Source organism: Macaca thibetana, chromosome 2 (assembly GCF_024542745.1).
Source record: "Macaca thibetana thibetana isolate TM-01 chromosome 2, ASM2454274v1, whole genome shotgun sequence".
Taxonomy (NCBI): Eukaryota; Metazoa; Chordata; class Mammalia; order Primates; family Cercopithecidae; genus Macaca; species Macaca thibetana.
The window spans coordinates 73,287,328-73,310,502 of record NC_065579.1 but is presented as its reverse complement, the minus strand read 5'-3'; the positions used below and the strand labels follow the sequence as shown (position 1 = coordinate 73,310,502).

The 23,175-nt window shown below is 40.1% G+C and overlaps 1 protein-coding gene across 15 annotated transcripts in view; it reads right to left on the bottom strand.

Annotated features, from left to right (window-relative positions):
• Positions 1-23,175, bottom strand: part of SEC62 (SEC62 homolog, preprotein translocation factor) — a 332,886-nt gene that overhangs the window by 236,266 nt on the left and 73,445 nt on the right. Inside the window, exon 1 of one of the 15 annotated variants that reach the window (XM_050779992.1) lies at positions 17,222-17,225. The exons of 13 other annotated variants lie outside the window; for them this stretch is intronic. The gene's annotated coding sequence lies outside the window, so the exon portion shown is untranslated. Of the gene's footprint in view, positions 1-14,103; positions 14,108-17,221; positions 17,226-23,175 lie in introns of those variants that run through there. One more of the 15 variants, XM_050780013.1, reaches the window with a different exon arrangement.

Here is a 23,175-nt window from a genome sequence, read left to right as displayed (position 1 = left end):
AACTTCAGGGCTCTGCACATGCCCATGAATGACTGTGAAAGCACTGCAGGTATTGCTTTTGAGATTATAAACAATTTTGGTGACTAGATGAATCCACAAATACAGAATCTACGAGTATTGAGGGTTGACTATACTTCAAGGTCTATGTGACACCTGTATCTGAGAGAGACTATAGGTGTCCACATGGCTCCTGAGGTACTTAGGGCTTGTTTCATGCCTTTTATATGATTTAAACCAGTGATTCTCAAAGGGGTATAGTGAGAGAAAGGGTATATGAAGTTTGCAAATGATGATACTTGTTCTTTTTATTTTCAGTTACTTAGGTTGCATTTCACATAAAGAAAGATGTGAGAATTTTATGCTTATGAAGGAAGTGTTAGCTCTAAAGTACTGAGAAACGTGCTTTTTCTTTTGTCCTTCAGAATGAGGGGCTTCCTTTGTAAGGTCCGGGGTTGGTTATGGGTTTTGATTCTGAGGATGACATTGAGTTTTAATTCAGCTTGTCCTGATTCTGCAGTTAAAAAATATCATGTTAGCCTGGCTCAAGACTTAAGAGACAAATAGATAACACAGGCACAAGCGTGTGTACACATGCACCCACCCTCATACAAAGTGTAAAGAAGGAGTGGTTTTAAACTAAGATGAGAATGAAGTGACGAAAGGTAACTGTCATTCCTTCCATGTTCATTCTTTTAAGGTAATAATGTGTGATGGAAGTAAAAACAGCAAAAATACCCAAAAATTAAGCCAGGATTTGCAAATTTAAATGTCTGCAGTGGACAGAAAGGAAACAAAGGAGTGAATCACACCAGGAATAAGAAAATAGAGACTATAGAGATGGTGGGGAGAATGAGCGTCCCTTTTTAAGGAGGCAGCAGTCTTACAGAAATTGAGCCTAAAATTGTCAATATTGCCAAGAGAAGACAAAAATCAGATTTTTATGTCAGCACCACTGATTATAGAATGTTGGTAACTAAATTGAAATCAAATTTAAGTATTATATAAGTGCATAGTAAATAATTTGGCTGGCCTTTGTTCCTGAACCCTGGGAAGTAGCCTCTAAACCCTTAGAATTCACCAAGAATGGTGGGAATGTCTTTTCATGGTAGACCCGTTGGACTAGACCCAACAGTTTACACTAACGAGATGATTCATGATTGGGGGTTGGTCAGTCATGTGATTAGAGTGTTGGGGCTTTGGGCCCCGTGATACTAGCCCAACCTCTTGAGAGACTTGGAGCCACATGTCTGAGCCGTGTGACTAGTGATTCATCCAATCATGCCTGTAATGAAGCCTCAGTAAAAACTCTGGACACACTGAAGCTTGGATGAATGTTTGTGGTTGGCAGTACTCAGTGTGCTAGGAGGAAAGTGTGTCCCTGAGAACATGAGGAGAGGGACCATGGAGCCTTCTTTTTGGGACCCTCCCAGACCTCACTCTATGTGTCTCTCCCTTTGGCTGGTTTTGATTTGAATCCTTTTGCTATAATAAAACCATAATAATAACTGTAATAAACATCCTTTTGCTATAATAAAACTGTAATAAAACCGAAATAATGCTTTCCTGAATTCTGTAAGTCATTCTACTGAATTATGAAACTTGAAGGGGTAGTGGGAACCCCTCAATTTGTAGTCAGCTTGTCAGATGTAAGGATGGCCTGGGGACCTCCTAGCTTAGATTGTTGATAGCTGAAGTCATTGCAATGGGCCAGTCAAAAAACCTTTTGAGATAAAATCTGGTGCATTATAGGCTATTAATTTGTGACCTTTGGCCTAGGCAAATTTGAGCATTCCTGAATGCTTTCCCTAGAAGGGTGAGGGTTTGGACCATCCTACCAGTTTAAGGCCTACTCAAAATAAATGTATTTGAGAGGAGTTTACACTGTTGGTATCTTTTATAGGTTTCTGGGAATATCACTAAAGAGAAGTTTCAAAATTAAATTTTAATAACATTCTGAAAGTAGTAATGGTACTCCTTCACATATAGGGGTTAGGGTATTTCTTCCAGTGGTTCTGCCTGAGGGGTGGGCCTGTCTTTCATGTCCATTCTGTCAGTCTTTATGGGATGTGAAGAGGGTTCCACCATCACTCAGTGGAAATGAGGCAATTTTTCCCATATTTGTCCTTTACTCTGGTTTATATCTCCCCTCCTAGGTAAGTATCAAAGTATATATGGTCTTCATTTGTGTTGTCTCAAATTCTCATTTCTTCCTTGATATACAAAGGAAACAGGAAGACATGGAAATAAGGGTATTATTGTGGTCCTGTACTTTTACCCTGTTCTAACCTAGCTAAGGGAATCTAGCATAAGTCACCCAACTTTACATTCCACATATGTCAACGAGATGTACTAATACTTCCCTTAAAGGGTGGTTGTGGGGAGAATATATGAGTAATGTGTATGACAGCAACTGGTACTATTAACGAGAGGAGAAGCCTGTCTTACTCTTCGCAAGTAATGATTTTACAGTGCTCTGATGGGTATGTTGTAGTGACTTCAGCAGGAAGTGGTTTTGACTTGGGTATATAGTTAAGAGATATATGGAGAAGAGTGGAAGTGCTAATGGTTTGTGAATTTTTAAAATAACACCAATTATGAACTTGATGCACACCTGCAGCTAGAATCTTTCTCTAGATGATGTTTGACTATCTTTTTTTTTGTCTTGGGGCCCTAGGTTTTCACTTTGGTGATATTTATGTGTGTACTACGGCTGTCTAGATAAGTGTTAAAAGGCATAATTATAGTTATTAAAAACAATTTAAGGAAAACAGAAAAATGCAAAAATGAAATACAAATACTGAATGTTTTGTATGATCAATGAGGATATTATAACTAAAATGAAAAACATTATACATATGAGTAGCAAAAACAGTTATATTCCCCACAATCTTTTTAAAAAATGCGAGCAGTTTGCTAAAGTGAACTGGGTGACTTATTTTCAACGTTGGAAGAAAAAATTAAAGCTACATTTGAACTGTAATGGCACCAAGGAGTTCAACTTGACCTCATATGCCAGATTATAATCATCTTTCAAGTGTACAAACAAGGAAGCATAGTTATCAAAGAATGAGAAATACATTTGTTCAAAGACCATTTACTGCTTTAACAAGAGGTGAAAGCTTGCCAGAAATGTATAAACACCTAACCCCGTGCTATTCACAGGCTTAACATGTTCAAAGACTTGGGGGCAGGGGGTGGGGGGCAATTTAAAAATATCTTTGAAGTTGTGGGTATTCATCATCATATCTAATAATGCTTACTTTCTAGAGCCCCTCTCCAAGAAGGGCAAAGCAATTTATCTGACTTATTTTCATGACATCCTTGTGAGATAAGGCAACCACTATTATCTCCCTTTTGCAAACGGAGAAACTGAAACGTTGGGAGGTAAAATCACTTGAAGAAGGTTAGTAGCAGGCCCAAGAATGTAAACACGCACGTTTAAGCTTTTAACTGCTATTTTACTTTACAGAAAACTAAACAAACAAAAAAAATTTTTTTAAATCACATTCATTCTCTTTTTAAGTTAAAGGAAAATTAATCATCTATCAACTTTTCCTTGGTAAGGAAAACTGTTTAAATGGCCTTTCACAATAACTAGAATCTTATTATACTGGAATGAATGAACTACTTGCAAAGTTGTGATGTTCATTTAACAAACACTAAATACGTAGTCTGCAACATGTTGTATTGTTCATGAATGTTGAGGCTTCAAAGGTGAAATATATTCCTCACCCTTAAAGGTCTTCCTGGAGAGAGAGGAGTCTATAAGCAAATTATATGGTGCTGTCTCAGGTTATTTAAATTTACTAAATTCTTCATTTTACCCCCAAATCTATTTTTTCCTCCCTTTCCCCATTTCTGTAAATGCCGCTGCTACACCCCATAGCTCAAACCAGTCTTCTGGGTACCACTGCTGATGTCTCATTCTCCTGGCACCTTTCTGTATCCTCTGGTCTATTTATTTTTTTTTTTTTGAGATTGGGTCTTGCTCTGTTGCCCAGGCTGGAGTGCAGTGGTGTGACATAGCTCACTGCAGCCCTGAGGCTGAGGTGGGAGGGTCACTTGAGCTCGGAGTTAGTACAGAGGCAACTGCTAAGTAATCTGTAATTAATAATGCTACTTTTTTTGATTACAAAATTAATGTGACAATATCATTTTAAAAAGGTGAGAAACAGAGGGACTACAGATGTGTACCACCAGCCTAATTTTTAAAACAATTTTTTTGAGAGTCAGGATCTTACTCTATTGCCCAGGCTGGTCTTGAACTGTTGGCCTCAAGTGATCCTCCCACTTTGGCTTCATTGCCACTACCTTAATCCAGTTTACCATCTTTTTTTTTTTTTTTGAGACAGTGTCTTGCTCTGTTGCCCAGGCTGGAGTGTAGTAGTGTGATCTCGGCTCACTGCAACCTCTGCCTCGCGAGTTCAAGTGATTCTCCTGCCTCAGCCTCCCAAGGAGCTAAGATTACAGGCACGTGCTACAACATCCGGCAATTTTTGTATTTTTAGTAGAGACTGGGTTTCACCATGTTGGCCAGGCTGGTCTTGAATTCCTGACCTCAGGTGATCCGCCCGCCTTGGCCTCCCAAATTGCTGGGATTACAGGCGTGAGCCACCGCCCCAGCCCAGTTCACCATCTTCTACAAAGACCTGACAGGTCTTTCTACTTATCTTGCCTCCCATCCATTACCAATTAATTCTTCACAATGAAACTAGAGTGATCTTATTAAAAGGTTAACTAAGCCATGTTTTTTCTGTACACAACATGAAGTGACTTCATGTTGCACTTGGAATAAAATCCAAAATTCTTATCCAGGCTTTGTATAATCTGGCCCCCTGCTTACCCCTCTGATATGGTTTGGCCGTGTCCCCACCCAAATCTCAACTTGAATTGTATCGCCCAGAATTCCCATGTGTTGTGGGAGAGATCCAGGGGGAGGTAATTGAATCATGTGGGCCAGTCTTTCCCATGCTATTCTCGTGATAGTGAATAAGTCTCATGAGATCTGATGGGTTTATCAGGGGTTTCCACTTTTGCGGCTTCTCTCATTTTCTCTTACTGCCACCATGTAAGAAGTGCCTTTTGCCTCCCACCATGATTGAGGCATCCACAGCCATGTGGAACTGTAAGTTCAATAAAATCCCTTTTTCTTCCCAGTCTCGGGTATGTCTTTACCGGCAGTGTAAAAACAAACTAATACACTCTCTTCTCTTCTTGCACTGTGCTTCAGCCACACCAGCCTCCTTTGTACCAAACTCTCATCCTGGGTTCTCTGCTTCAATTGCACTCATAGTTCCTGGCCCCTTCTCTCCTCCTCAAGTCTCAACTTAGATACCACCTCCTCAGAATCCTCTCTGACCCCCTTTTGAAGCAGGTTACCCCTCCTCTTATGATCTTCTGTTGATTACCTTTATAACATGTTTTCCTAATTTGCAATAAATTATTTGCTTATCTGTGTTCTTCACTGGGCTATAAGGATAGGGGCAGAACCTAATTCACTGAGCTCACTGATAGATCCCAGGTGCCTAGTACATAAGAGGTGCTCAAAAATTGTTTGTTGAATGCATGATGGAGTGCTGTTGTGGCAGAGAACAGACCAGCTAATTGTAACTATGATTTCACCAGCACAGAGGCAAATGCTAAGTAGATATCTACAATTAATAGTGCTTTCTAATGTTTTTCAGTTGCAAAAATTAATGTGACAATATCACAAAAAGGTGAGAAATAGAAAACAATCACATTTCAGTAAAATTCAAGTCATTATTTATTACATTTCTTTCCAGTCTCTTTTTATATGTATATTTTACACTTATATGTCAAATTCTGTTTTTTAATTTAGTAATACATTGTAAATATTATTCCATGTTATTACAGAGCCTTCAGAACCATTATTTAGTATTGTTCCTAATGTTCCATTTAATGGATATATCATAATCTATGTAACACTTCACCTACTGATGAATATTTAACTTGTTTTCAATTTTTTTACTGCTATTGTGGCGAATAATTATGCACAGAATTTTTTATGTTTTTAGATTGTTCCTTTACTTAATTACTAAGAGTACATGACTAACCCAAAGGGTAGTATTTGGTTTGAAGGAGAATTGTCCAGATTTGTATAGTACCTCTGGGTAATCTACCTATTTTACTTTCTCTTCTAGAATTTCCCAAAACAGAATTTATCTTGATCACTGTGTATATCTGGTTGTCAACAGGACTAGATCTGGCCACAGCTGCAAACCTTGAGTAGCTATGCAGATTGAATCTTTCAATCTTTTCCAGAGTCCTTCTACTACTAAAATGAAGGACACATTATATCTTCTCTGTCTTATCTTTTCTCATCTTCTTTCCTGCCTTGCTTTCCCTGCCAAAAGTTTTGACAAAGCAGGAGGTAAAGATGGTAGGGAGAGAGATAATGGCTAAAAACACAGAGTCTGTTTCTCAGAGGTGTGTGTGTGTGTATGTGTGTGTGTGTGTGTGTGTGTGTGTAGTATTAAGTCATGGGGGTCAAGGGTATCAATGCAGAGGCTGGATACATAGATGATGGTGCCTCTCCTGCATCACACCCTCCTCCTGCATACAGTTGCAGCCATGCATCATAGGTGGGACGGATTGACTCTTGCCTGTATCCAAGGATGGTTCTAATCCCCTCTCTTGCCATTATGATTGGTTCTGGGATGGCTTCATCAGAACAAAGTGCTGAACTTCAGTTTAATGGCTGAGTGAAGTAAGAGTTTCCTACCCTTTAATGGGAATGAAGACGTAAGTAACCAGTGTTCCTCCCATCAGTCACTTGCAACTAAGAGGGAGGCCAGTTTGAGGACAGGGTCAACTCACAAAGAAGGGCAAAGCCCAGGGAAACACAGAGAAAGAGAGGCGGAGCTCTGCCTTTGGACTTTTCAAAATGCGTGAGCTTGCCCTGCCTTTGGACTTTTCAAATACATGAGCTGATGAATCGCCTTGATTGTTTTAGCCAGTTAGAGTCAGGGGTTTTGTTGCTTCACTCAGAAGAACCTTAACTGATGTAGGAAAATTGGCATGACTGCTATCTGATTGCTATCTTACCAAACAATTGTATTGTGGCACTGTCCTAGAAGAGAGGTTAGGGTGGCTTCTGTCCTAGAAGGAAATGTTCTCTACAACACAGGAGGCATGCCTCAGAGACTTCTGGGACCAGCTCTTCTCCCAGTTTGTACCCCTCCTCCCTGGATACAGTGACAGATGGCATTGTAAAGATAGGACATGCAGCTTTCAGATGCTATATTTGCAAGTACATTTTCTCCTATTTGAGACCTTTTGCAACTACCAAATACCATGGACATGGTTTGTGATTATTTGTAATATTAAATAGGAAAGGCACAAGGGCTGTCATTCTGGGGGCAGAACAAATCTTGTTTACAGCTCTATGGTATTCGGGATGTAGGCCCCAAAACTAGGAAGTTGGGGGCCGGGTGCAGTGGATCACGCCTGTAATCCCAGCACTTTGGGAGGCCAAGGTGGGTAGATTACTTGAGGTCAGGAGTTCAAGACCAGCCTGGCCAACTTGGTGAAACCATGTTTCTACTAAAAATACAAAAAAATTAGCTAGTCATGGTGGCACATGCATGTAGTCCCAGTTACTTGGGAGGCTGAGGCAGGAGAATCGCTTGAACTCAGGAGGCGGAGGTTGCAGTGAGGCAAGATTGCGCCACTGCACTCTGGCCTGGGCAACAGAGAGAGACTCTGTCTCAAAAAAAAAAAAAAAAAAAAAAAGGAAGTTGGGACCACAGAGCATGCTTGGAATATTTATTCTCAGAGGTGAAAGACTTTTTCTTTTTTGTGTATGTGTCCAATGTGTAGCTTTTCAGTAATGAGATATACAATAATAAAAACTCCTAGTTCTCTCACCTTTCTCCATCTCCCGCTCCCACTTTTTCTTTTCTCAGCAGTAGCTCTCACCATATTTGGTTGCTTATTACAGACAGATTCATGTGATTGATGTATAGCTGATAGGAGAACATTTATCTAGTTAAATATTTGTCTTAAAGTTAATCTTTAAAAAGTGACTGTTAAAAAGATAATTAAGTAAATGTTATTTGATAGCTGTCCAAAGTGTCATTCCTGTTATGGAATAAATCTTTCTTTGGTATTCATTGCAACAACCTGACTATAGCAAAAATAGCACTGCTGTTGATAATCCTTCTGAGTGTTTGACTTCCACATTCATAGGTCTCCCCTCTCTATCAGACAGAATGGTGTTCCTTAAACAGAAAGATTGAACTGGGCTCCGTGGCTCACGCCTGTGTTCCCAGTACTTTGGGAGGCTGAGGCAGGTGGATCACCTGAGGTCAGGAGTTCAAGACCAGCCTGACCAACATGGTGAAACCCCATCTCTACTAAAAATACACAAAATACACATACACACAAAAAAATTAGCTGGGCATGGTGGCACATGCTTGTAATCTCAGCTACTTGGGAGGCTGAGGTAGAAGAATCGCTTGAATCCAGGAGGAGGAGGTCGCAGTGAGCCGAGAGCGTGCCATGCACTCCAGCCTGGGCAACTCCATCTGAAAAAAAAAAAAAAAAAAAAGAAAGATTGTTTTACTTGTTCATTAGTGCAGTTTTCTCTGGTGCAAGATATGGAATTAAAACAGGGTTACACAGATAGCAAATATCAAAGGAGAAGAATAGAGGAAATGGTTTGAATTCACCAGTTCTCTCGACTTTTTCCCACTCATTCTTACCTTCTTCCTGGTGTTAACTCTGATCTTTTTTGGTTGTCCAACCTTTGTCTCAGAGATTCCATTGCTGATTTTTTAAATAGGGTACAAAGATCCAGCTATAGTATTTTCAATTTTATAGTATTTATGCCACTATTTTATGAAAGTGTTCTGCAAGGTAATTGTTTATTTTTTCATCTGCTTATTCATGTATCTGTTCATCCAATAAAGAATTATTGAGCTCCTGCTACGTGTCAGAATTATGCCAGGTGCTGGGAATGCCAGGCACGAGGGCAACTAAACTTCAGTATCCCCGAAGTTTGGCAGTAAACTAGAAGACAGACAGTGATAAGTAAACTAGTAAATTTATAATTCCAGAGTATGAAGGAAATGAACAGGGTTTTATGCCATAGAACGATGGGTAGGGGAGGAAAACTTAAATAGTATTTTCAAAAATTCCGGTTTGGACAATACATTATATAGTCATCATGTCTATTAGTAAGAGTAGTTTTGGTGGACTGGGGAGGCAGAAAGCCAGAATGCAGTTGATTGAGAATTGAGTTGTAGGAATTGATGGAGAGATGGAAGATAGAGATAGTTCTTTAGTTTATGAAGGAGAGGAGAGAAATAGGGGAGTTCGCTGACAGGGTAATGAGTTGAGGGAGGGTGCTTTGAATAACCATGTTTATGTGGTGATAGGAAGGGGTCTGAAGAACAAAAAAGGGTTGATGACTGGAACTGGAGAAAGGTTTCTAGGAAGGCAGTACAGCAGAAGAGGGATTTTCCATAGAAAAGAAAAGAGCAAAAGGGAAGGAAATGGGCCATCAGATACAGGTCAGTTTAAAGATTTCATGGTAGGGAGTTAAGGGGGTTCGTATCTTATGGCTTCTTTTTTCTTTGAAGTTAGAGCCTGGGTCATGTGCAAGAGTTTCTTTATTCTTCTAATACTCAAACTACATTTATTGATTGTTTTAAAGTGATTGTCTTATTTTATTAGTACAAAACACTGTATTATAGCTACTATTACTGAATTTTATATAGGATAAATTGAGGGTACGCAAGATCTGCGACACACTCCCTTAAGCAATGCTACCTCTGTCCTTGCAAGCTTCCTGCTCCATTTTATTTATTAAACTTCTCTCTTTTTCACTGTTTAGTTGTAGAGTGGGAAGGGATAAGACACAGCCATTCTTCCATTGCACTGAAATTAGAGTATTAGCTTGAGTATCTGACCTGATTCCTCCTTTGGAAGCCCACCCACAGTTTTAATTATAATGGTTGTGTTTTCTAATTTAAAAACCAACTCTTGGCCGGGCACCGTGGCTCACGCCTGTAATCCCAGCATTTTGGGAGGCCAAGGCAGATGTATCATTTGAGGTCAGGAGTTCGAGACCAGCCTGGCCAACATGGTGAAACCCCATCTCTACTAAAAATACAAAGATTAGCTGGGCTTGGTGGCAGGTGCCTGTAATCCCAGCTAGTAGGGAGGCTGAGGCAGGAGAATCACTTGAACCCAGGAGGCGGAGGTTGCAGTTAGCCAAGATCATACCATTGTACCCCAGCCTGGGTGACAGTGAGAGACTCTGTCTCAAAAAAACAAAAAACAAAAAACAAACAAAAAACAAACAAAACAACAACAACAAACAACTCTTGTTTCAACAAATATGAGTGCAGTAATGGGGAGACTGTGACTTGATATGCGAAATTTGCACTGGCCCAGAGACATCTGATTTATTGTCCCCACAAGTAGAAATTTCACTGAATTGAAAGATAGAATATCTGGGCTTAAATCTCAGTTTTGCCATGTAGTTTCTCAGTGACCTTGGGCAATTCACTTAAACTTCAGCCTTTATTTCCTCGTCTCTAAAATGAGGCTATTAATATCTGCTCTCTCTAAGTCACAAATATTTGTAAAGATTAGATTAGGCAAACCATGTGAAAGTGTACTGCTATGCAAATTTAAGGTGTACCACTTCCTCAAAAGAAATATTTAGAGTCATCCCTTCATGTTCTGAGAATGGGAATAAAGGACATTCATCTATAACCATGAAAGTGATCTGATCCTAATGTTAGAATGAAATCTTGGACAAGATATGAAATATAAAGAATGATCTAGGCTGGGCACGGTGGCTCATGCCTGTGATTTCAGCACTTTTGGAGGCTGAGGCAGTTGGATCACCTGAGGTCAGGAGTTCGAGACCAGCCTGGCCACCATGGTGAAACCTTGTCTCTACTAAAAATACAAAAATTAGCTAGGCATGGTGGCACATGCCTGTAATCCCAGCTACTCAGGAGGCTGAGGCATGAGAATTGCGTGAACCCAGGAGGCAGGCTGCAATGGAGATTGCAGCACTGCACTTCAGCCTGGGCAACAGAGCAAGACTCTGTCTCAACAACAACAACAACAAAAAAGAAAAACAACAACAACAACAACAAAGACCTAAAGAAGAATTTCAGTCAGTTAGAATTCAACTAACCAAAATACTTAACTAACCAGGATCAATTTTTAAATTTTCTGATTCTAAACCCCCAAAAGAAATATTTTAGATTTATCCTGAGAATATACTGTGGCAATCAAGGGTAAGTATGAGGATGACAGAGGGAGATGGAATGGATGGTGTCCTTGACTTGCTCTGCTGCTATTGTTCTGCTGCTAGTTTGACTTGCTCTGGAATTCCCTGTCCTTAGACTTTTTTATGTCATATTATAATTTTTTTTTTTTTTTTTGGAGACAGAGTCTCATTCTGTTGCCCAGGCTGGAGTGCAGTGTTGTGATCTCGGCTCACTGCAACCTGTGCCTCCTGGGTTCAGGCGATTCTCCTGTCTCAGCCTCCCGAGTAGCTGGACTACAGGCATGCACCACACCTGGTTAATTTTTTGTATTTTTAGTAGAGATGAGGTTTTGCCATGTTGCCCAGGCTGGTCTCAAACTCCTGAGCTCAGGCAATCTGCTCGCCTCAGTCTCCCAGAGTGCTAGGATTACAGGCATGAGCCATTGCACCCAGCCTATAAATTTCTTCTTGTTTGTTTGAGACAGGATCTCACTCTTGCCCAGGCTGGAGTAAAGTGACCCAATTATGACTCACTTGCAGCATCAAACTCCTGAGGTCATAAGATCTTCCCGCCTCTGCCTCCCCAGTAGCTGGGACTACAGGTGCATGCCACCACACGGGGCTATTTTTGTTTTTTATTAGTAGAGATGGGTTCTCGCTATGTTGCCTAGGCTGGTCTTGAACTCCTGGGCTCAAACGATCCTTCAGCCTCAGCCTCCCAAAGGGATTACAGGTGTGAGCCACCTCGCTCGCCACATTACATATTTCTTTATCATGTGCGGGTCTTTCAGTTGTGTCTAACTGTTATTGCAGTCAAAAGCATCCTAACCAATACATTAGCCTCTACTAATCTTATGTAAGGTAATCTCAATCTTTTATTCTCATCAAACATAGGCTACTATGGCAGGTCTTTGAGCTCTTCCTGGCTAGAACTGATACTCAAAGGCCCAGGGCTTCACAGGAGTAGCAGACAGCAAAAAATAGATAAGCAAAAAGTCTGTTTTCTAAAATCAGATTCATGCACCCCACTTGCTCCATAATTCTGCTGACCTCCCAATAGCTGACTCTGGTTACCTGAACTTAGGCATATTTCTGCCCTTTGTTGCTTCTGTTGACTTTCTTGAACTCGGCCATATATTGTCTAAATTGCTGCTTCTACTTGATCTTTCCTGTTTGTCTAGAGTCCCACCTGGAGCTGGCTTCTTGTAAATGGTTCTATCCCATTGTCAACGTGATACACCTTTATTTTTTAACTTCGCCTTAAACCACCTACAGAGGATGAGTCATAATGTTTGCTGACTTGATCATACATGTTTCTTCCTTCCCTTTATTTTCATCTCTGAATCCCTCACAACACCTGTAGCTTAGAAACTACCAGTAACCAGAACCTTGCTGAACTGGAGTCTTTTATCAAATCACACATCACATCATATTTCTTTTACTGTATGAGCCTTGAGACTGGCTTATTCTAGATCCACACTCACTTGCCCGGTTACAAACCTTAGCCACTTCCTATTCTCTTATCCCATCACGGTCTCCAATACATCCCCTGCTCATCTTAACCTAAGTAAAAACTGTTCCATTTTCTCCTACATTCTCAGTTCTATTCAGCCCAGCTTCCCTTTCTCCTTATTTGATAACTGGCATAATTGTGCATTTCATACCTAGGAATCCTACTGGTTCTGTGTACAATAAAGCAGGAAATTATTCTGGTGCTATTCTGAAGTCATTGAAAGGTTATAAAGATCTACATGTGGGATAAAATGATATAGAACTATATCAGGGTTAATTAATTTGCCGAATTCCACAGTTGATTATGGCAATGCCAGATTCAACCCTAAGTCTACTTGTCACCAAAGTCTGGACTGCTAATCACCATAATTCCCATTTCTTTTAAAATGGGGACAAAATAATACTTAACTTGAAAGATTAGCCTTATTAAATGTATGGAAAAACTAAACATACATTTACAATATATCCCATCAATCATACTCCTAGACATCTATCCCAGATAAATGAAAACTTATGTTTATACAAAAACCTTTACACAATTGTTCACAGCAGCTTTATTTTTAATAGCCCCAAACTGGAAAAAAAAAAAAAGTCCTTCAATGGGTGACTAATTAAACAAACTGTGATACATCCATACCATGGAATATCTCTCAGCAATAAAAAACAAACTATTGATACATGCAACAGCTTGGGTGCACTTCCAGCATTATGCTAGGTGAAACAAACCAACCACACAGGGTCACACACTGAATGATTCAGTTTACATGACATCTTCAAGATAACAACATTGTAGAGATGGAGAATAGATTAGTGGCTGCCAGGGTATAGGGGTGGTGGAGGGAAGGGGGCTGTAACTGTGAAGGGGTAGCATGAGGGAGATCTTCCAGGCAATGAAATAGTTTTGTATCTTAATTGAATTGGTGGTTACAGAAATCAACTGGTGTGATCAAATGACAACTACACACACATGTTGTACCAGTGTCAGTTCTCTTCTTTGGATATTGTGCTATAATTATGTAAGATGTTCCTTTTAGGGGAGATGAGGTGAAGGTACATGAAACTTCTCTGTACTATGTTTGCAACTTCCTATGAATCTATAGTTATTTCAAAATAAAAAGTTGAAAAAAGTAGCCTTATTGACTTCTTTCTCCCTCCTTACTCTGTCTTCCCCAATCCACCTTGTCACTCAGTCAGACACCAGGTCCTATGAGACCCTGTTCTTTCCTTCTTTTACCCCTATCCCCATTATCTAAGTAGTCTCGAAGTCCTGTCCATTCCATCCCTGTGTAGCATCTCTCCAGTCTGACTGCGTCTCCCCGCCTTCTCTGCTCTGGGTCAAACCCCCTAGTCTGACCTTCTGCAATAGCTCCTTGCTGACCTCCTGTCTTTCACCCAGCATTTCACCAATGCTGGTGACCTCTTTAAAATGTAAGTCAGGCCAGGCACGGTGGCTCAAGCCTGTAATCCCAGCACTTTGGGAGGCCGAGACGGGCGGATCACGAGGTCAGGAGATCGAGACCAGCCTGGCTAACACGGTGAAACCCCGTCTCTACTAAAAATACAAAAAACTAGCCGGGCGAGGTGGCGGGCGCCTGTAGTCCCAGCTATTTGGGAGGCTGAGGCAGGAGAATGGCGTAAACCTGGGAGGCAGAGCTTGTAGTGAGCTGAGATCCGGCCACTGCACTCCAGCCTGGGTGACAGAGCGAGACTCTGTCTCAAAAAAAAATTAAAAAAATAAAATGTAAGTCAGATCCTATTACTTCTCTGCCCAAGAACAGTTGCTTGTTCCTTGACACCTGCGGTTTCGAATCACCTCCTTGCTGCAGCAGACAAGAAACTTCATTCAGTTCCTGTTCTGCATTCCTCTTAGAAGCAATAGAACTGGAGGCTCATCTTCCCGTTTTTGGTAGATGAGTAGAAAGTTGGCTCAGCAAGTTAGAGTTAGCCCATCAGAACAGGTGGATGCCAGTTTCTGGGCTGCAGAGACCCTCCCTTTCTATCAAGCCACTTCTCTGACCACGGGACATCCAAGTGCATAGATGCTCCCTGTTCCCTATAGGATTATAGGGCAGGGTCCCTTTCTACTGCAATGTTAGCCATGAACATGGGGCCCATCTACACAGGGCCGAAACTGGGGGATGATGAGAGTTCAGGGGATTGAGGACACTCTGCTGCTTCTCTGCTGGTAAGCTTTCCTTTTATAATCTTTTTTTTTTTTTTTTTTTTTTAACCTTCCCTATGTGACACTAGGCATATATGCCCAGGACATCTCTGCCTGACACTTCCTCACCAGACTCACCTGCTGATACCCAGTGAGCCTGTGGCATCCAACAATGATCTGTGGTTTTCAGGAAATGTCCCTTCTCTGCTAGATCATGTGCTATTTAGTTTTTGATTACTTATGCTTTTCTAGATCCTGACTGTGTCCCTCCAAGCAGAAACAGAGATACTGTGTTTCATTTTACATAACGCCCCTTCATTCTTCTATCACAGGACATCTCACATTGGTTTTAAAATCCAGCTGTGAGGTTTGCTCCCTTCTCACCTCCAGAGACTGTGAAGCTTTTTGAAAGTTGGGATACCTTGTCTTTTAGCTTTGTATTCCTGAAGCTTGCAAGAACCTCGCACAGGGTTGGTATTTAGTACAGATTTGTTAAATGAGCAAATTGTGACATGCATAAGAGCACTTTATGAACAGTAAATGCTATACCAGCCTTAGTTATGATGGCAATATCTTAACGAAGCCAGCAGAATAAGTCATAGTGGTTGGAACCAGAACTGTTAATATAGCAAAATCAGTTACCAATTTTAAAAACATCAGCTCCTTGATACACACACAGATACACACACAGACACGTCCTCCAGAGTGCATAGTGTGTAGTTAGCTTTCATACTTGGCCTAACACACTGCAAAGATTAAAGGTCTTTTTCCCTTTTCTTCACAGACATTCACGTTGGGGGCTTGTTCCGCACAATCCACACATTACGCTTCACATTCGCATCTCTCGACTACGAGATAGCTGTTACAGGACGTGGTGTGGTGCTTGGCTGTCGACAGAGTTAAACAAATATTTTTTAGAGGGGAAAATACTTTTTTATGTGCAAAAACAACTGAATTTCGGTCACCAAATCATTTCCTCCAGCTCAACACCAGCCACCAGAATAAAGACAGGTCATTCCTCACGTTGATTGATCTGAGGCTCAGAGCTCTGTCTCCCTTTCCTAGTGGGAGAGTTTGAACATGGCTGGGTTCTCTGACTCAGATGCATTGCTTTTATAGTAGCTTTTTGCCCTAAAGGGGCTTTCTGTAAATTTGAGCTTAGGTATGTACTATTAGAGGCCTAAAGAAGGCTAAGTGGTAGCTACTCTATTTTTCAAAAGAGTATTAATAGCTAAACGTAAAGTTAAAAACTGACTTTGCCATGAGTGTTTCCAGTGATTTTTATGATAAAACAAATTAACCTATTTGTAAGGTAAATTTTGAAATGGAGTTAAGATAATGAAAAAGAGACATTACTTACATTTCTTCTCGATTGCGGTAGCTAATATTGTGGGCCAAATGGAACCCAGTAAAACATGATTTGCTTTCAACTTCAATCAAAACTAAGAATAATTACTCATAGCAATTTTTCTGATTTTAGGGAAGAAAGTTTTCTGGTTTATTATGCTTTTTCTTCTCTTTAGTTCTCAAATTACTTTATGAATGCTAAATAGCTGAATAAGTAAAAAGAAACTGACTACTGTCATAAAGTCATTTTTTTCCACTTTAAATTTATGATCTGTCAAAACCTCAAGAAGGCTGAAAACTTTTGGCTTAACTATTTTCTTTTTTCTCAACAGTAGATGGCAATATCTGTTCACCTGTAGCATGAAGTCCCCTCACATGAAGAACTGCAGACTTAGATTTTCTTTCTCCTACTCTGTAAAGTGAAATCAGCCTATTTAAAATTATAAACTGAAGACAGAAACAGTTGGCATGTTTGTACAATATTACTTTTTAAATGTTGGTTGAAGGAGTACAAAAGTATGTGAGTACTTTTGTACTGTGAAAACTATGCCTTCTTTCACTCCAGGGTAGACAGGCGAGCAGCTCCAGAGAAGGCTGCTGAATGCGGTGAACAAAGAGAACCTGTGGGTGGATGGTCTGTGGCAGGAGCAAGAGAGGTTAAGCTAGCAGGTTTTAGTTTGTTCTGTTAAAGTTTATGCTCAGATCTTGTTATATACCCATAGAGATGTTTTGCTTATATTTTTAAAAATCCTGAAGTGTGCTTTTTGCCTAGAAATGTGTAAGCTTTTCACATTTTTTATATCAAGAAATAAAGTAAGAAATAAATAAAACAATGCCGATTTTGTACCCAAGGCTCACATTTACTCTTTCCTTCTCAAAGGAAATAGTGGGGGAAGGGTGAAGACTAGGCTTTGGGAGAGGTTTCTCTTAGATCTGATCCTCTTGTTGATCCCCTCAACCCGAGCAGTTACACTTTATAAAGTGCATTTCTCGTGTTGGTAAGTAATGGCACCACAGTTTCAAAAATTTCAAAAATTACAGGTGAAGGCCTAAGCAAAATAGCTGCTCTACAAGTTAAACAGCTTTACTTTTGTGATACAACAATAAATGAACTTTTTAAAAAAGGCATAATATATAGTCTTATCCTCCACATCTAACATCATCTATTCCTTTGAAAGCCTAATTATTATAATATTGTGCAGTATGATGAGAGAACATTGGCATATCACCTATAACTCTCTAGCTTTTATTTTTCCATAAGGAGTGTTATCCTTCATTGGCATATACTTTTAATATGTAACATTTGTTACTAAGTTGATTGTTTATTGGCTATAACTTTTGGTTTTGTATTTCAAAACAAGTCATTTATTTGTCAAAATCATCCCATTGACATTTTGCTCTTTGTAGGACTGTGGATGGGAAGACAGTTCTTTGCAGACAAAACTGCTAGGAGGTAGGACAAGAGTCTACCGCTGCATTCCTGAACATCAGACTGGAAATAAAATGCAATGAAAAAGAAAAAGTGGGTCACATCTGCTGGTATCAAATAGGTTTAGTTTCCATGACATCATGCTGATTAAGATTTCAAAGGTTTTTATGACACACATTAATATTGGGCTACTTTTCATTAAAAAATGGCTGTTTCCTTGTTCCTATAGCTGAGTACCAGTCTCTCAGAATCTGACTATAATCCTTTTGAATTCCTTTATTTTTGATTATTATTTTTCATTTTTAGACAGAGTCTCACTTTGTTGCCCAGGCTGGAGTGCAGTGGCGCGATCTCGGCTCACTGCCACTTTTGCCTCTTGGGTTTAAATGATTCTCCTGTCTCAGCCTCCCGAGTAGCTGGGATTACAGGTATGTGCCACCGCACCCGGCTATGTTTTGTATTTTTAGTGGAGACGGAGTTCCACCATGCTGGCCAGGCTGGTCTCAAACTCCTGGCCTCAGACGATCCACCTGCCTCGGCCTCCCAAAGTGCTGGGATTGTAGGTGAGAGCCACTACACCCGGACAAATTTCTGTTTTTTAAAGGATAAAAGTGATTCACTTTAAGTAGTTAGATTTTTTTTCTTTCATAACACTCCTTCTTGCACACTGAAGTAGTTCGATTTTAAAAAATAAATGTTTTGGCCGGGTGCGGTGGCTCACGCCTGTAATCCCAGCACTTTGGGAGGCTGAGGTGGGTGGATCACCTGAGGTCAGGAATTCAAGACCAGCCTGGCCAACATGGCGAAATCCCATCTCTGCTAAAAATACAAAAATTAGCCAGGTGTTGTGGTGCATGCCTGTAATCCCAGCTCCTCGGGAGGCTGAAGCAGGAGAATTGCTGGAACCCATGAGGTGGAGGTTGCAGGGAGCCAAGATTGTGCCACTGCACTCCAGCCTGGGTAACAGAGTGAGACTCTTCTCAAAAAAAAAAAAAAAGTTTTGAGGAGTCAAGGAGGAATGAGCTATAAGCTATTTCCAGGTCAGTCTGTGTTGGTGGCTGTTTATTTCAGTAGAAAATTCCTCAGGATTCTGAAGATTTACATTGATACTTGAATTTCTATTAGAGAACAAATCCCATGACAGTTTGTCTGTGTGACTCTCTCATTATTTAAGAATGCTACAGCATGTAAGGTTTACTGAATGCAGGTACTGCATAAATAATGTAACCACATTCCATGAAGTTTTGATAGGTTTATGGTCAAATGAAGGGAATTATTTTGGCTATTTCTTGGTGGATGTTTTCCATAAAGTGAGCTTGTGTTTCTCTCATTATTTCGTGTGTGGTGATGGTTTTCGCAGTGGAAGCTTACCTATTTTTAGGATCACCGGACACCTGGCCAGCTTTCCTATTTATAACAAGTCTTTCTTCAGGCAAAGAACCAAATTTCATCATTTCTTTTATCATATTAATATGCCTGTAAATGAATGCATTGTGGAACTACTATTCTTAAGAATATAGTGAATATGTATATCTATGTATTTTTCATCACAGGAAACAGCTTGAATTTCTTGATAACACATGGAACTCTCATTTATCTTGTTTCACAACAGCCTTTTGCTGTTTACTTGGTTTTATGGCCTCTACTATGTACAAAGACCCAAGTGTGAACCTAAGAACAGGCCTTATGATTGTAAGCTCCCTTGACATCAGAATACATTAAAGGTTTAATTTGATATCAGGCATCTGTAGGCACCTTTGAATAAACAGAGCATGATGGTTGTGAGTGTGAACTGGTAAATCTTGGTAATTTCTCTTCATTTCTATTCACTCTTATCTTAAATTCTCCAAGGTGGGACATTTATCTGCATGTTTCCAAGGTGTTCAATTAATAAATAAGAAGAATTAAGGCTAATATGATCATTTCATGTCTTAATTTAACTCTTTTAAACAGACTGCTGGGAGGGAAAAGTGCCATTTTCATTAAAAAATTTCCTGGTATTTTTTCATTGTATTTGTCATGTTACAGATTGAATATCTCTAAGTAATTTATCACAAGCAATCTGGTATTTGATCACTTACCCACATAACATATACCCAAATTTAAATTTAGGTGAATAATATTTAAAATGCTAATTTGTAATCTCTTCGGGGCTTGTTCAAGCCACAGGTGCCCCCTCTATTATATATATATATGTGTGTGTGTGTATATATATAGAGAGAATATATATATATATATATATAGAGAGAGAGAGAGAGAGAGAGAGAGAGAGATTCAGTTTGTTGCTCAGGCTAAAGTTGCAATGGCACAATCTCAGCTCACTGCAATCTCTGCCTCCTGGGTTCAAGCGATTCTCCTGCTTCAGGAGAGGTGCTGACATGCTGGACTAATTTTTGTATTTTTAATAGAGATGGGGTTTTGCCATGTTGGTCAGGCTGGTTTGAATTCCTGACCTGAAGTGATCCATCCGCCAAAGTGCTGGGATTACAGATGTGAGCCACCATGCCCGGTCTCTATTCATAATAACTATCTTCTGTTAAGGTGTCTCCATTTGATGTCCCTTATGTGTCATCCCTCCCAGCTTTCTCCTCTAACCCCTTTTGTCAGTCCTGGGTGCTAGACCCTCTGTGTCTTTCTTTCAGCTTTTCCGTAGCTGTTAGAGAGCTAGGAAGAAAGAGAGTTAGTGGAACCAACAGGCAGCTGGGTCACTTCATCCTTTGAGATGTAATTAGACGGACTTAACCCTTTATCCTAAATGTGGTGGGAAAGGAGGCATCCCTTCCCCTCCCTGCACATTTCACCCTTACCCCAGAACTCTTGGGAGAGCTTGTGCTCTGGACTTAGACCGTTGGATTCTATCTTTGTTTCTGGAAGTCTCCTCCGCTGTGCAGTTAGCCCACTCTGTATCTTCTGCCCGTTTCTGCATGTGCCTTCTTCCTGGACATTATCCAAATCCCTTCACTGCCCAAAGTCCAGACAATTCAGGGCTATGTGTAGAGTCTTACGCTAGGTTTGGGGTCATAAAGCTGCACTAATATAATAAATAAAATTATTTAATAATAATTTAATAATTTTATTTATTTTATAATACTTTTATTTATTATATTTGTGCAGCTTCATGACCCCACTTAAAATAAAATTTGAGATATTTTTGTCCTCAAAAGTTGTTGGCCATCCCTCCTACTGGGCAGTTGCAGTCTTCTCTGGCCTGGGAGGAGAGCCTAGGGTCTCCTTTCTTTTGCTTCCAAGTCTACTTGTCTTCCCTGACTGGCTCCTGCTCCCAGCCCTGAAATCCTTATTCTTTTCTTTTTTGAGAGGGAGTCTCACTCTGTCGACCAGGCTGGAGTGCAGTGGTGTGATCTTGGCTCACTGCAATCTCCGCCTCCAGGGTTCAAGCTATTCTCCTGCCTCAGCCTCCCAAGTAGCTGGGAAGTCAGGCGCCCGCCACCACACCTGGCTAATTTTTGTATTTTTAGTAGAGATGGGGTTTCACCACGTTGGCCAGGCTGGTCTTGAACTCCTGACCTCAGGTGATCCACCCACCTTGGCCCTTGTTCTTTTCTTATGCAGAACAGTTTGCCCTCTTTGTGTTATTCCTGCCTTATTCTAGCTGTGCCCCAAGGACTCTTTCTTTCCATATCAGTCCTGGCACATAAGAATTCTGTTTGTCACAAAACAGAGACTGTTCTCTAAGATGAATTCTGCCACTAGCTGTTAAACTAGCATTTGTTTAGTGTGCCATGCTAAATATTACTAGTTAATGGGTTAATCTCCTTCTAAAATATATGCATGTTCACAGGGGTTTGCCTGAGGAATAAACTGAATTTTTAATTAGAGCTTCTAGACTGCTCCTGGGCCCCTTTGGTGAGATACGTCTTACTAGGAAAGCCTTTTCAACTTCCACAAATTGTTCCACATAGGTCACTGATTTTTCCATTTTTCTACCTATTTTGTGTTCGTATTCTTTTTCCTCTGCAAGCATGTACATCTACATGAATGTAAAGAGAAACATTTAAAGAACAGAAGGTTCAAAATGAAAGTTGCCCTCTTTCATTGAGTTAAAACAAATGTCTGTGCTAAAGCATTTATATGTGTTATTTAAACAACACCATGAGGAATCTATTGTGTGATAGGAAATAGTCCCCTATGAAGTAGCTCACCCAAGGTCACATTTATAGTGGATTTAGTCTGTATGAGTTTACTCCTAAGTCCTGTGCCCTTCACCACTAGAGTAAAGTGGCAGCCACCAACTTTTCTCTGTAGAACAGTTCATTACATTTCTTCAATGGCAGAAATCCCTTGATTTCATGTACTACTTTTTTTTTTTTTAAAGTCAGTAAATACAGCATTGCTTAAATACACATAATTTCTTGAATTGTGAACAAGAATCAGTCGGTTGTGGGATATACTGGTTGTGTGACAAGGTTAAGCCGATGATAAGGTATTGAGATAATTCAATATTGTCTAAAAAGTAACCTCAGGGGCTGGGCATGGTGGCTTACACTTATAATCCCAGCACTTTTGGAGGCTGAGGTGGGTGGATGGCTTGAGCTCAGGAGTTCAAGACCAGCCTGGGCAACATGGCAAAGCCCTGTCTCTATAAAAAATATTTTTTTAAAAATTAGCTGGGCTGTGGTGCATACCTGTAGTCCTAGCTGAGGTGGGAGGATGGCTTGAGCCAGGAGGCAGAGGTTGCAGTGAGTCGAGATCACACCACTGCACCCCAACTAGGGTGACAGAGCCAGATCCTGGCTCAAAAAAAAAAAAAAGTAATCACAGTTCCTTTATAAATATGTATTAAGCATGTATATAAAATATAAAACCTATTTCCCTATTTTTTATTTTTTCCAACTTTAAAAAATTTTTGTGGGTGCATAGTAGGTGTATATATTTATGGGTTACATGAGATGTCCTGATACAGAGATGCAATGTGAAATAAGCAAGTCATGGAGAATGGGGTATCCATCCCCTCAAGCATTTGTCCTTTGAGTTACAAAAATCTAACTACACTTTTTATTTTGAAGTATACAATTAAGTTATTATTGACTATAGTCACTCTGTTGTGCTATTAAATAGTAGGCCTTTTTTTTTCTTAATTTTTCTCTTTTCACTCTCTCAGCAGAATCAAAATAGTAGGTCTTATCCATTCTTTCTTTTATTGTACCCATTAACCATCCCTACCTCCCCCTGCCCCTGCTACCTTCCCACTACCGTTCTCAGTGTCTGGTAACTATCCTTCTACTTATGTCCATGAGTTCAATTATTTTGATTTTTAGATACCACAAATAAGTGAGAACATGTGATATTTGTCTTTCTGTGCCTGGCTTATTTCACTTAGCATAATGATCTCCGGTTCCATCCATGTTGTTACAAATAACTGGATCTCATTCTTTTTTATGGCTAAATAGTACTCCTTTGTATATACGTACCACATCTTCTTTATCCATTGATCTGCCAATAGACACTTAGGTTGCT